This window comes from Lagopus leucura, unplaced genomic scaffold (assembly GCF_019238085.1).
Source record: "Lagopus leucura isolate 7727_CA_CO unplaced genomic scaffold, USGS_WTPT01 Super-Scaffold_100002, whole genome shotgun sequence".
Classification (NCBI taxonomy): domain Eukaryota; kingdom Metazoa; phylum Chordata; class Aves; order Galliformes; family Phasianidae; genus Lagopus; species Lagopus leucura.
Genome location: NW_024962263.1, coordinates 71,956,426 through 71,970,773, shown reverse-complemented (window position 1 = coordinate 71,970,773; position 14,348 = coordinate 71,956,426). Strand labels below are relative to the sequence as shown.

General features: G+C 39.5%; 1 protein-coding gene across 36 annotated transcripts in view; it reads right to left on the bottom strand.

Moving 5' to 3' along the window:
* Positions 1–14,348, bottom strand: part of RIMS2 (regulating synaptic membrane exocytosis 2) — a 437,811-nt gene that overhangs the window by 224,343 nt on the left and 199,120 nt on the right. The gene's annotated exons all lie outside the window — the stretch shown is intronic.

The window sequence follows — 14,348 nt, the reverse complement described above, 5'->3', positions numbered from 1 at the left end:
TAACTCAGAGCATCTAAATGACTCCATCAAAAACTTCAAGCAAATCATCCACCTGATACGCAACACTAAACCCAGCACATTTTCAAATGGAAATGTTATTCTTTAATGGGAACACATTATTATTTCTCTACACATGTCGTCACATAATCAAAATTCAGAACATACTTTAAAAGCTGCAAATGACACCCAGCTGAACTCCAGGGCAGAATATTTAGGAGATTGTCAAGGGCTCAGACTAAGAATATTTTATGTGTTGAATCAGCTTGAGTCCTCACAGTGAAGGAGTACCCAGATTGTTAATAAAGTTTTGGCATTTGGAGCAACATTAGGAGCACAGATTACGTATTGGTATGAGTGTTGCTCCCTGCTTTGGGTCCCACACAGTCTCAGGCAAATGTAGAAATGTACAGTTTATGATTAACCCCGCTGGCTTACCAGGTTTAGAATGCATAAAATTAAACCTTCATCCAGGCTGAAATTATAAAACACATGTAAGGTGAGATAAATATCTGGAATCTAAATTCTCAGCTTAAATGTCAACAGCGATCTCCTACTGAAATGAACTACTAAGACACATCACAGATTCTCATCTCTCCTCCACACAAGCACTGGATACCTTTCAAGAAACACCCTTTGATCAAACACAAGGTGCTCTTTTGTCATACAAGTTACTGAGCTCACTAACAAATTAGCAGCATGGCACTGAATGGACTGTGATAAATAGTCGGACCTATTAGCTGCTGTAATGGTAATTACTCATTTTAAGTTCCACAAAACTATAAAAATGGTTCAGAAAAAAAAGCAGCAGACATATCGCACAAGTACTAAAGCACAGCTTTTCTGCTCAATAAAAGCATTGACAGTTGACCAAGTTAAACTCTAGGCAGCAACATATTATTCTTATTGCAACACTAACTAAAAGCAGCAGTCAAGGATTAAGGCTCTCCTGGGTACATCTCAGCCTCTAATATGGAAGTGCAGCTACTATTTTATGCTAATGTTTTCATCATAAATAGTTTGCAAGTGCATGATCTGATAGGGCTGTACAGTTCAGCAAACTTTTTCTTTTTTTTTTTTTTTTTTTTAAGAAGGAACATAATAGCCAAAGCATTTGTTGGATTATGCTACATAATATCAAATTTAAACCTCTAATAGGTGGCCCAGATCCGGGCACTGAGAAAGGGCCACAGTGCACTTCTAAGCCATCAGAGCAGGCTAAGATAGCCAGTGATGAGTTGGCCAGCATGAGGAAGCATAGGGCTAGCACAGGCCTGAAAACATCTGTTGTAGTTTCCATAGAAATAAATAGTAGGCATTACTTTCTGAGCAACCTACATATATAACTTCAATAGTATATTAAATAAAGAGACATGATGAGTAAAGATCTAGAGATAAATATGTAGCTGAAGCCTGGAAAGCAGAGGAAAATAAAAATTCATAAATTTGTCTTCCACAATTTAGATGAATTCCCTTGTGTCGTTGATTATTATACAACCTATTTCATAATTATTTACAATCCTTCTTGACAAATATGATTAGAAAAGATTTGCAAACTGTACTAAATGTTCTCATACAAAGATAAATCTTCAATAACATCCATTATTGCAACAGCAGAATTATCAAAGGGACATTAAAGACATAATGTCCAACTAGAAGAATTTAAAGCAAAACAAATACTCTTAAAACTGTACATAGCAGCAAAATGATGACTGATGAAATACAGTAAGAAGCAAAAAGATATAAAAATCTATTTCACAGAAACCAGTATCTGAAATTCTGCTTTGGTAGCTTGCTGATCCCATTCCTATAATGCAGTTAACAATGAGTAGAAAAGACAGTTTCTATAGGATCTTTTCATAAAATGGTTTGGAACAGAGGTGACCTTTAAAAAACATCCAGTTTCAACCACTCACCATGGGCAGGGCTGCCACCCACCAGCTCAGGCTGCCCAGGACTCACCCAACCTGTTCTTGAATGCCTCCAGGGATGGGGCATCCACAGCTTCTCTGGGCAGCTTGTGCCAGCGCCTCACCACCCTGAGTAAAAAATTTTCTCTAATATCTAACCGAAATTTCCCTTCTTTTAGTTTGAAATCGTTTGTCCTTGTCCTATCACTATGCGATCATGCAAAAAGTCAGTCTCCCTCCTGTTCATAAGCTCCCTTTAAGTGCTGGAAGCCAAAATAAGGTCTCTTCAGAGCTTTCCCTTTTCCAGACTGAACACGCCCAACTCTCAGCTTTTCTTGGTAAGAGCTCACAAGAGCAGAGCAAAAGGGGGCAATCTCCTCCATCTCCTTACTGCCGCCCCTCTGTTGATGCAGTCCATACAGCCTTCCAGACTTTATATGGCTTGTTATTGCTAAAAAACCAGGTAACAATAATTACAGACTCACACAATGGCTTGAGATAGAAAGGACCTCAATGATCTTAAATTCCAGATCCACTAGTAATGCTGTTTAGTGCATTTAGAATCTAGAAGCCTGGACTAAGAGTTCATTCAAAAAGCAATATTTAAACAAATCAAAGTAAGTCAGGATAATGAGCTTAGGTCAATTTTTAAAGTAATATCTGAACAATATTTAACATATAATTCTTCCCCATCGGTGTAAGAAATAGCTCAGTTTAACCAGGAGTCTGTGATCATCTGTTCCATAAGGAATTAAATATTTATTCATAACGTTGGCTGAAGAAGATGCTTTTTGACAGAGAATTACACTATTTTTTTCCTATATGAGAAGTATTTAACACAGAGCGCTCACTCAAATCTCTTCAGTTATTTGTTTTAACTGCTGAAAACACAGAATCATATTTTAGCTTGTCAGGAAGGATCTACCATCACTTGTGCAGTCTGAAAACCAAAGTATTTTAGAGAAATTGGGCAAGTAGGATGAAAGAGCTCAAGAAGACCTGGTTTTACACACTTGCAGAGTAACGCTATGCACTAATTTTAACAAAACAGGTAGCACCTCTGTTTACTTACATTCGTTCCCTTTAGATGTTAAAACTTTGTTGTGTTAACAAATAATAACAACTAACTAACTAAATAAATAAATAAATGGAACACAGGGAAAAGACCAAGAAAGACAGACGCAATCACAAGACCAAGCAGCCCACAGCTCAGAAATGGCAGATAACCAGCACTTCCAGCCCCAGCAACTCAGTCCCACCAGTCCTGCAGCCCTGCACACCACCACCTCCCCTCTCACCCAGCAGCTCCTGAGGACAGCTTCTTCCTCCATCTCCTCTCTCGCAGAACTCTTGTTCCAATTTAGTGGTTTTCCTCCCAAAATTAGCTTTGGTCCACCTTGTGAACAATCTGTTTTTCCTTCCCAGGCTCAGCAGGATGCAGAAAGTATGTCAAGGATACAAAATATATATAGACTTTTTTGGGGGCTCCTACACTGCCTCAGTCCAGAGCACTTACAGAAAAATCTGAGTCTTTGACATCCTGGAAGAAAACTAGTTTGTAGCTCCTTAGGAAAAGTTCCTTCATATTGAGAACCTTCAGCAACTTCAGCCTGGACACAGATATCACTGACCGAACACTAACAGTTCTCTCCTAAGACTGTGTGAATTGATTTTTTCCAAAGATTAATAATACAGCCAATTGTGTGCCAATTTTCAAAGAGACAAAACGCACCCTCCTGAAATGGAGATGATACACCACTGCAAATTGATGGTTTAACTATTTTAACGTAGAAAAAAATACGACATTTTCCTTCAGACTCACTCTTCAAAATGGTTGAATTACTTTTTCTGCAATTCAGAACAGAGGCCTGCAGTAAAAATCCTGCAAGGAGAACTGCAACAGCAACTCTCCCTGTAATAAGAATTGCAAATGAAACAGCCACGGAGTATGAAATCTGAGGCAGTCTTAATGGAAGGCTGTGCTACAAACTGTTTGTCGGTTCCTTTTACAGACTGTCCAGGTGACCTTTAACCGTTAATTAGTAATTAAGTTATTTAATTACATGTGACTTTCACAGTACTTCTTCCAGCACGTCGTTACTGTTGTCAGTAAAAAGAACCATCCAACTTCGGGCTCACTCAGCTCTGTACAGTTCTCAGTGATATCTGCAAGAGGAGCTGAAGGTCACTGCCTCCACAGGGCGATGGGATTTCACACTCGCGTGACACAAATGCAAATGGCTTCAGGAGGGAGTGCTCTTTGCCTATGGCCTCTGCCCTGATATTTAAAAAGAATGAGACTGCTGACTAAACACTCCGTGCTCTCATTGAATTTCCTAAGTGCACTGGGACTTCAGTGCATCTGAAAATTGCAGCTTTTATCTTCCACTGCAGTACCTCTTGTCCAGTCACCTGATCTGCAAAGCCAGTACCAGGAAAGTGGTAATGGAAATGCCGGCAAATCAGAATGGGAATGTTTTACACCCACTTCTCAGTCACTCTGTACAGCTAAAAAGCAAGTAGAGCAACAGGAAATCAGGCTTAGAGAATGCTTAATGGGAATAATGTTCTGAAAGTAATGCCTCCTGTTTATTTGCATGGAAACTACGAGAGATACAAAGAGCACAATAACATTACTTAATAGCATAAATTGTCAGCTACAAAACACTGTTTTTCAACACCATCACCACCATTAGCTGTGCATTTTCACTAGCAGTTAACAAGAGCCTGCATGCTGTACACATAACATCCGAACATTTGGATCTATGAAGATTTCAGCTCCTGAGTAGGCTCAGCTTTTGTAAAGTATAATGGTGGTGGATCTCAGTCAACTGATTATCAGGACCTGAAAACAAGGAACTTTGAGCCTTGTATTTTCTAGACTGAAGAGACAACAGGAGCCTGATAAATTGACTATTAGTCTGAAGTTAAATTCCAACTCTGTTGGCCTTCATCAGTTCAAATTTTCCAAGAACAAACTCTGTTTCTTCACTCATCATTAAAGTAGCTGTTTTAAAAAGTTGCTTTTGGTTGTAATACTCTTAAAACATGTACTGAAATCACAGGACAAAAACAGAACAGTACAATTCTCAAAGAAGCTCAGCTTTTAGAAACTCTCCCTATCACCAGATTTTCAAAAGTGAGCTTTAAAAAATGTTTAAAGCCAAATTATAATGTAAGGTAAACTACATATATTCCAATCCAAGGTATGAGTACTGACTGTGAGAAGAACTCACTGAGAGCAGTCCTGAGGAGAAGGACTTCAGAGTTCCAGTGGATGAAGTGGACATGAGCCTGCAATGTGTGCATGCAGTCAGGAACATTAACAGTATGCTGGTTGCAACAAAAGAGGGGTGGCAAGCAGGGAGAGGGAGGTGATCACCCTCCTCAGTTCTGCCCTTGCGAAGCCTCATCTGCAGTACTGTGCATTACCTGTGTGCTGCAGTACTGCAGTACCTGCGGTCCCCAGCACAGGAGGGTTGCAGAGCTGTTGGAGCAGGTCCAGAAGAGGGCCACAAAAATGATCAGAGGACTGGAGCACCTCTTCTATGAAGACAGGTTGAGGGAGTTGGGTTTGTTTAGCTTGAGAAAAGAAGGCCCTGGGGAAACCTCATTGCATCCAGTACTTGAGGGGAGCTTACAAGCAGAAGGCGCAGTGACTTTTTACATGGTCTGATAGTGACCAGGACAAGGGGAATGGCTTTAAACTAAAAGAGGGGAGATGGAGGTTAGATGTTAAAGGGCAGTTTTTTACAAAGGGAGCAGTAAGGCACTGGCACAGGCTGACAGAGAAGCTGTGGATGTGGCATCCCTGCAGGTGTCGAAGACTGCACTGGATGAGGCCCTGAGCTGATGGGCAGGAGGTTGGAACCAGATGATCTTTAGGGTCACCTCCAATCAAAGCTATTCTATGATTCCATGACTCCATAATACACAGAAGAAATATTAAAGTCCTTACAAACTGTGAAATCCGTGAAGATACTGCATACGGTCACTTCTCAGATAAGGTACCATGTACTATATGGTCATCCCAGACAGGTTATCACAAGCCAAGCCTCTCCTTTTTACATATATAAATATGGCTTATCAATATTTGTAGCAGAAAATAGGGAGATTTGTGGTGAAAACTTCCATTAGATCCTTGTTTAGATTATGTAACTAATGTCCATATATTTCCATTTTCCAAGTAAGCAGATAATATAACTGTGGGCCTAAAAGATGATCATAATCTAAATGATCAGAAAAGCTGCAAATAAAAACACTGACACTATTTATTAAGGAATGTAATTATTGTTTCTCCACAATATCATTCTCTGAGTGCACTTCCTTAGCAATTCCTACCTCCGGTCTGGTCTGAACTTCATTTGTGACACAAGTATTTTTAATATAATGATTCAGTCAGTTCATTTATCTTTACAAATCTCAAAGGAATATCTTACTGTGGAGAATACTTAGAGAATAAGTCTGCATGAACAGAGGCTAGAAAATTCATTTTCGTATTGAAATAGATGAGACATAAATGCAAGCATTTTTATAGTAGAAGCTGATACATTTTGTTGGAAATGTTTCCAGAAATAAATTATAAATGATAATTTTTTCATGCTTTCACATTTCAAAGCCACACAGAGAACCTTTATAATGAAAAAATGATGATTTATAGCCAAGAAAGAACAATACTGAGCTAAACATTATTCCTGACTTTCATTTTCTCTGTGCAACAACCTTCAACATTTCCATGACAGACAGGGTTAGTTCAGTGGGGAAAGGTGTAAAATGCTAGCGCATATGAAGTTTGAATCTCTGAAGAGATGTAGGTACTTTGTATTCCATGGCAGAATACATTTTGCAATGCAGCTTTACCATAGGACCTCTTAGCACTGATTTGATACACTGCAACGAGCCAAATCTCTTCAATTAGTTTTATTTAACTTTTTCACTTTTTCCTTAATTAACAAGAAAGTTGTTACATCAAGGTTTTTCCATCCTGCCCCTAAAAGCAGGGTTTCAATATGAAATCAGTGTACTATAATGAAAGAAAGACATTACTGATCCTTTGACATTAATGGAAGACTTGAAAACCTTCAAAATGCAATTGTGGGGCTTAAAATATGTTTATGCATACCAGTTTTGGAATGAGTGAGTTGGAATATGCACAGATAGGGCGATATTCAGATCCTCAATCAGTATTTAGCATCCTAACCAGGTGTCCTGAGTTCCAAAGAAGCAGGCACCGGTGGGCAGTGAGTACACACAGCTTTTTGGACCCTGTTCAGTAGCTCAGGGCTCAGGCTGAGGTACAGGGGCACATTTCTGTATGGCCCTGACAGGGCTCTGCCCCAGGCTACCTGCTCATCCCTCACACCTGAGCTGGGCCCAGCTCTGGTGTTATACAGCTGCCCCTCAGCAGCTGTAAGTGAAATTACTGCCAGACTCACTGTCAGGGACAGAACAAAGTGCTACTTAACCAAGATGCCCGCAGGCAGACAGCTTGGACGCAGCCCATCCACCTGCAGCCTCCTCTTCCTTTTCTCTGCTTCTTCCCTTATGATTTACTCTATCCTTAATGAAAGGAAAAAATCCTTACATTTTAAATAAAGTATAAAAAAAAAAAAAAATCACGCTGTATTACTGTTAGAATACTCCCAACTAATTATTTTGTAAAATTAATTAAATACAATTATTTGACAATTGTCCTTTATGTTTCTGATATCTAATTGGGGCAGCAGCAAAATTACTTGCAAAATCAACTTAAATACTTCATAGGAAAGTACTCGCTGAATTCAAAATGATGCTGAGTTAAATCCAGGGATTAGATCTGTGACAGAAAGGTTTGAGCTCTTTGTTTTTCTACAAGAATCATGATTTCACCCACCTATTAAAAAAATCATGACTTGAAAAAAGCACGCTGCATGTAATATGGAGATACAACACCATTGTTTCTGCTGTTGCTGATCCTTTTTGTCAGAAGCCCTCTGTGAAAAACTACAAATGCTACAACATACAGCTAAATGTCCAGAGAACTCAGAAGAGAAATTCCTTGGCGCGATTCTATCCTGCCGTGGCACTGTAAAGAACTAAGTGTCACACACAGTATCCAGTGGTATTCAGTTGAGCTAAACTCTGCCAAAGCACTACGAGTTAAAAGCTTCTATAGCTGATGGAAGACTCAGACCACAGGACCTGGGTTTTTGACTTTGTTTAACACAAGTACAAGTGAGAGAACCCAGTTGGACAAGAGAAGAACTACCTCCACAGGAGGCTTAGCATTTCTGAGGATCAACCTGATCCCAGGCACAGTATCTGCACAGTAATTTCTTTCATTACTACTTACAGCAAAACGTCAGCGAATATATACTAAGTTTGTTCAGCACATATTCCAGCTGTCAAGATGTGAAAGGATAGCTGGGAACTATTTTTAAACTAAAACCATACTGAATTCAGTTTTCTACTGAATTTTGAAAAAAAAAAAAAACAAAGCCACGTTTAGAAAGTCATAATGCTTCTAATGGTAGTTCAATACTGTTAGCCCAGAAGATTCAATGGCTTATACTTTTAATTGGAAAAAAAAATAATCCTTTAGAACAAGAAAGTTGAACTTTTCCAGGACAAAATCTAAAATAGTCTGATAAAAAGTACTGACTTAAACTGAAAATGAGTTCCAATGATAGAAATTTCCCTAAAATTTTAAAATATTAAAAATCATGTTGTGCTATTAATAATCAGCCTAACCTCTTCTGGAAGTACAAGTAACTACCAGTAAGGCACGAGGACACTTAGACAACAGCTCCTAGTTACTTCATTACATCATATCAGGAAACAATTAACCTGATGCCTGAACAGCACTTTTGCTACAGCTGTTCTTCCAGAGAAGTCCCAGAGTAAAAGAAAACATGAATAAAGAATTAGTTTTAATGGTTTGTGTACACTTGGGTATAGAAGGCTCCATTTGTAATTTAGTCAAGGCTTTAATCAATAAAGCTGAGTATTACAGTTTTTGTTGAAATTGAAGTACTATGAAATTATTCACGTTCATTTACTTACAAGAAAATCTGTCTTCTCCAACTCCTACATGAAAATATTTTTCTTCCAAATTTCAACAAATCCTTATCTATCCTTAGATTCTAATATGTCACAATTAGTTTCACACTATTTTTTAGCAGTACTATATACAATAAAACATTCAATATCATTTTTTAATCAAGAAATTTCAAATTGCTAATATTTACCATCATTTTGCTAGCCATCAATTAGTGTTACCCTGCATAAGTTTCCCAGCTTGCTTAAGGAGAAAGTGCGAAGTGTACCTATTTGAAAGCTTCTGAAAGCAGTGGGGAAGGAGTGACTAAGGATGGGAATATGCAGTCAGGAATTGGGAAAAGGCTGAGTCTGTCTGAGAAGGGCATTACTGACTTCTGCCAGGGTTAAGTAACTGCAAATTTGAAATGTTACATAGTAAATCCCTACAGATGCCGCAGAAAATCACACCACTTCCCTTTATCTCCTATGTAACATACAAGCACCTATGTAGGAGGTTTGGAAAAATACAACAAAGAATCTCATTACTATTAGAAATATCCATGGTCTTAAACTTTTGTATTTTAAAATATTGAGATACTTGTCATTCCATGTAAGTACTTTAAAAGCAGTGACAGCTTTATTGCTCAAGAACACATATGGGGAGAAGTGTAATATTTCTTATCCTTGCAGCTGAAATAGAGCCCTGTGTTCAGAGAAGAAGGCTGGAAGAAAACTGAGAGTTCTGAATTTCCAGTCAAACTCTTTACATATTTAAAAATGTGTTTTCCTTACAGAAGATGTAGGTCTTCATGAAAGAGGACTTCTTTACAAATGCAAAACACATTCTCTTGCACTATAATATTAAGAAAAATAATACAAAGAAATGCAGCAATAGCCTAAAATCTGAGTTTTAATACAACATGTCAAATTTTGCAGTATCTTATTTTTCATATGGCCACTCCAAATGTACTATTTTGAAAGCTCAAGTATCTCCATGCTGAAACAGAGTGGAATTGCAAAGTCTCTTGTTTTGTTTTTATAACAAGCACTGCACCTCAGCCCTGAAATTTTGCCTTCCAGTATAATACCCATGTGTTCCATGGAAGTTAGACTTTCAGGAACTCTCTAACCTGAATGAAGCAGAGTTTAGAAACAATGACCTCTTTCTGATCTAATTTTGCTCAGCGTAACTTCAAAGCTGTTGGAGATGCAAGAAACTGGCACAAGTAGGATTGAAACCAGGTCCTCTACCTCTTAGACTTTAGACATGAGAGCTCTGTGACACTTTCCCACTTGTTTGGCACCTCTGCTTACGTAAGCCATACACTGTTCTTGCAGCAGTACACGGAAAGCATGCTCTACTGCACTTCTTACTTCGTGACAAGAGCATATTGCTTCCAAACAGACTTCATTCTCTGTCAAAAACTGAACTCTTTTAGACTGAATTTAGTTTTGCAATAAACAAGAAGGTCATGCAATCTATTCCAGAAGTAAGGACATTTTAAATGTCTGTAATGAAAATATGCTTATAAAAATTTATATTTTGTAAGAGAGCACAACACAGTCAAGTTATATATGTATATATATATATATGTTTTCAATGCACTAAGAGGCATCTCACAGGCCAGATTAAGTTTTTGAAAATTAAGGAAAAAGTTTCCTTAAGGAAGACAACTAGTGAAATGAGATCAGACCCAAATACTCCGGATGAGGTTTAACAAAAGCAAGTGTAGAGTCTTGCATCTGGGGAGGAATAATTCCATGCACCAGTACAGGTTGGGGGATGAGCTGCTGGAGGGGAGCTCTGCGGAAAGGGACCTGGGTGTCCTGGTGGACGACAGGTTGGCCATGAGCCATCAGTGTGCCCTTGTGGCCAAAAAGGCCAATGGCTTACTGGGGTGCATTAAAAAGAGCGTGGCCAGCAGGTCAAAGGAGGTGATCCTCCCCCTCTACTCTGCCCTGGTGAGGCCTCATCTGGAGTACTGCGTCCAGTTCTGGGCTCCCCAGTACAAAAAAGACAGGGATCTCTTGGAAAGAGTCCAGCGGAGGGCCACGAAGATGGTGAAGGGCCTGGAGCATCTCTCCTATGAAGAAAGGCTGAGTGAACTGGGTCTGTTCAGCCTTGAGAAAAGAAGACTGAGAGGGGACCTGATCCAGGTCTATAAACATCTAAGGTGTGGGGGGCAGAATGGCGAGGCCGGACTCTTTTCAGTGGTGAGTGGAGACAGGACAAGGGGAAACGGCTGGAAACTGCAGCATAGGAAGTTCTGCACAAATGTGCGCAAGAACTTCTTTACAGTGAGGTGATGGAGCACTGGAACAGGCTGCCCAGGGAGGTGGTGGAGTCTCCTTCTCTGGAGATGTTCAAGACCTGCCTGGATGCCTACCTGTGCGACCTGCTGTAGGGAACCTGCTTTGGCAGGGGGTTGTACTCAATGATCTCTGGAGGTCCCTTCCAACCCCTACAATTCTGTGATTCTGTGATTCTGTGAATACTTCAACTCTCAGGGATTCACTATTACTGGATGATCTTCTCAGAGCTCTTTACCCAGTAGCTGATCTCTGTGGACTTGTGAAATGAAATGGCTATCTTCGTTTCCTATGTCTCCATCATATGTATCAATCCTTTTCCTTTTAGAGATGACAAGCTTAAAAAGGAAAAAACTGTATTCCTCTTACAGGTTTATAACTATAATTCTCTCCTACATTCCAGCATAATTTGCAATTCTCAAACTGCTTTCTCAAAACCAATGTCAGGACCTTGGAAAAGCTCAGATGTAACTCGCTTAACAGCTGGTCTGGCTGCTCAGGCTCAAACTGCTCCTCACAGCTGAACAGTTGTTAATATTTATTTGAGGGTCTGCGAAAGGATATGCACTCCATAAAGAAAGAAATGGAGAAGAAATTATTCGCTCCCTTTAAAGAACTCTTAATGAGCTATACATCAGAGATCTCATTCTGACACTGCCATCCTTTGCAACTCCAAGGCCAAGTGTTTTGTGGTTGGCACTTTCTCTCTGGCCAAAGAGAGCATGTGTGGCTGGGAAGGACACTGGGAAATCCTCAGGGCTGAGAAGGTCAGTAGGGCAGAAACAGAGTGATCTTAGGGGGGAGAAGCCCACTCTTACAGCAGTAGGTGTTTAAAATAATTAAATGCCATCATATCAGTTAAGGAAGTACTATATTGTAATACAAGGGAGTAATATATTGTAATACAAGGGAGACCAATGTGTTTTTTGGTGTTGGTTGTGGGGTTTTTTTGTGATATTCAGGAAGAAATCACTTACATGGACTGTGTGTGCAGGCTGCTTAACATGGTAACAAAAACAACAAAAACAAGGAGGTAGGACTTTGCAGGCCTACCTACAGCAATTACAAAATCTTCCGGCTAGCAGACCTCTCCTTCCCACATCTAGCAGAAGCCACAACTTCCCAAATCCACTCACATAAACACTTTTCCGGTGCTTCTGCTTCAGAATGAGGAGTGGGAGAGACACATGGATGGGGCTGAGGTTGCTGTCTGATGCCGTGAGCAAAGCTGAAGCTGGGCCTGGCTCTTGGTTCAGCTATGACTGCTGGGCCAGCTGTCAGCTCGTGCGTGGCACTGCCTCTATCACTTCAGCAAGGCCAGAAAGCAGGCAAAGTCAGAAGCAGCCAGATCTTTTCCCCAGCTCATGCAATTGCTCTTTTCCACTGTAAAAACAGGACTGTTCTCCATACTGCTTATAGTCACAGGCCACCAATAGACCATGCTGATAGAGCTGTGCTCTACGTAACATGAAAATTGCATTTGGTAAGTCATTCAAGATCAGCAAACAAACAAGGCATTTTTCCCTCTTTTTTTTTTTTTTTAAAAAAACTTTTTTCATTCATACATGCTCAAATTAGCTCCATTCACTGCCTGGAAAATCAGTACAGATATGACATTAACAACTGTTATCAATAATGATGCGTTTTCTTCAAGACTAAAAAGCAAAATTATCCAAATGAAACCTCTAATTTAAGCCAGACCCTTATGATGATAGAGAATCTAACATTTTTGTATGGTGGGATTGATATGTTTTGTATGTTATGTAAACAAATACGAAGGTTGCTCTGAAAGAAATGCCTCTTTCATTAAGCTGGCCCACGACATCAGAGCCAGATGTTGGTGGTATGGCAATAGAGGTTGAACCTTCCCACCAGTATTTTGTTACACTTTGTTTCTGTGTGACAAACGGCAGAAGAGGGGTGGTCTGACATGGAAGCGTTTATTATTCATAGAACCACAGAATGACTTGAGCAGGAAGGGGCCTTAAAGCCCACACAGTTCTGACTCCCCTGCTGTAGGCAGGGCTGCCACTCACCATCTCAGGGTGCCCAAGGCCCAGTCCAATTTGGCCATGAACGCCTCCAGGGATGGGGCGTCCACAGCTTCTCTTGGCAGCCTGTGCCAGCACCTCACTGCTCTCTAAGTACAAAATTTCTTCCTAGCATCTAGCCTCAATTTCCTCTCTTTTAGTTTAAAGCCATATACGAAGCAAAGGTGTGTAATTGAATTCCACCATGCGGAAAGAAGGCTCCCACTGACATTCATCAATACTTGCTGAACTTTTATGGAGACCAAAAAGTGGATGAGAGCCACAGGGAGGCAGTGAATGGTGTGTTACAGTATACTGCATATATTGTATAGTGTATATTTCAGTATATTGTATATATTGTATATCGTACATATTCAGTACATATTTCAATATATTGTTTGTATTATTTTGTACACTGTTTCTTTGTGGTCAATTTCATCAAATAACACTGTTACTATTCCACACAGATGAATCTACTTTCCTCAAGTTTGCTATAAAGAATAAAATTATGAATAACCTGAAGTTCAGACCTTTCCTTCTAATAGGAAGATAAACTGTGTTGGGATTTAATCACGCTTTTTGATGAAGTGTATATAACTCTCTATTTGAACTCTGGGCCAAATTTCCTTCCATTCTACCCTATCTTCCACCACATTTATCAGACCACGGATGCTGCTAATTAACACATGAAAATTCAGAGTAAATTCACTAGCTCCAATCTTCTTTACTACAGGATTGATTTGATAGTAATCTTAATATCAAATAGTGAATTTTCTAATCCAACCACAATAGCAGATGAACTCTAAAAGGTTCTTTTCTCTCAAGTGAAAACAAGTTATAATTGTCATATTTTAGATCAAGAGGATACATGAAGGTAAGTGAATTAATATTGACTTGATTCAGTTCAAACTGATGGTCCACACTGCTTTCATATTTAAATCACATATTATCTTTGGATTGGTAGGAAATCATTTCAATTAATCACACATTTTCTTTCTGACAGGGAAGTAACGCCTATATCACAAATCCTATAATGCACTAAAACCCAAAGGCACCATAGACTTACAGCAAAAAAGGAACCTCC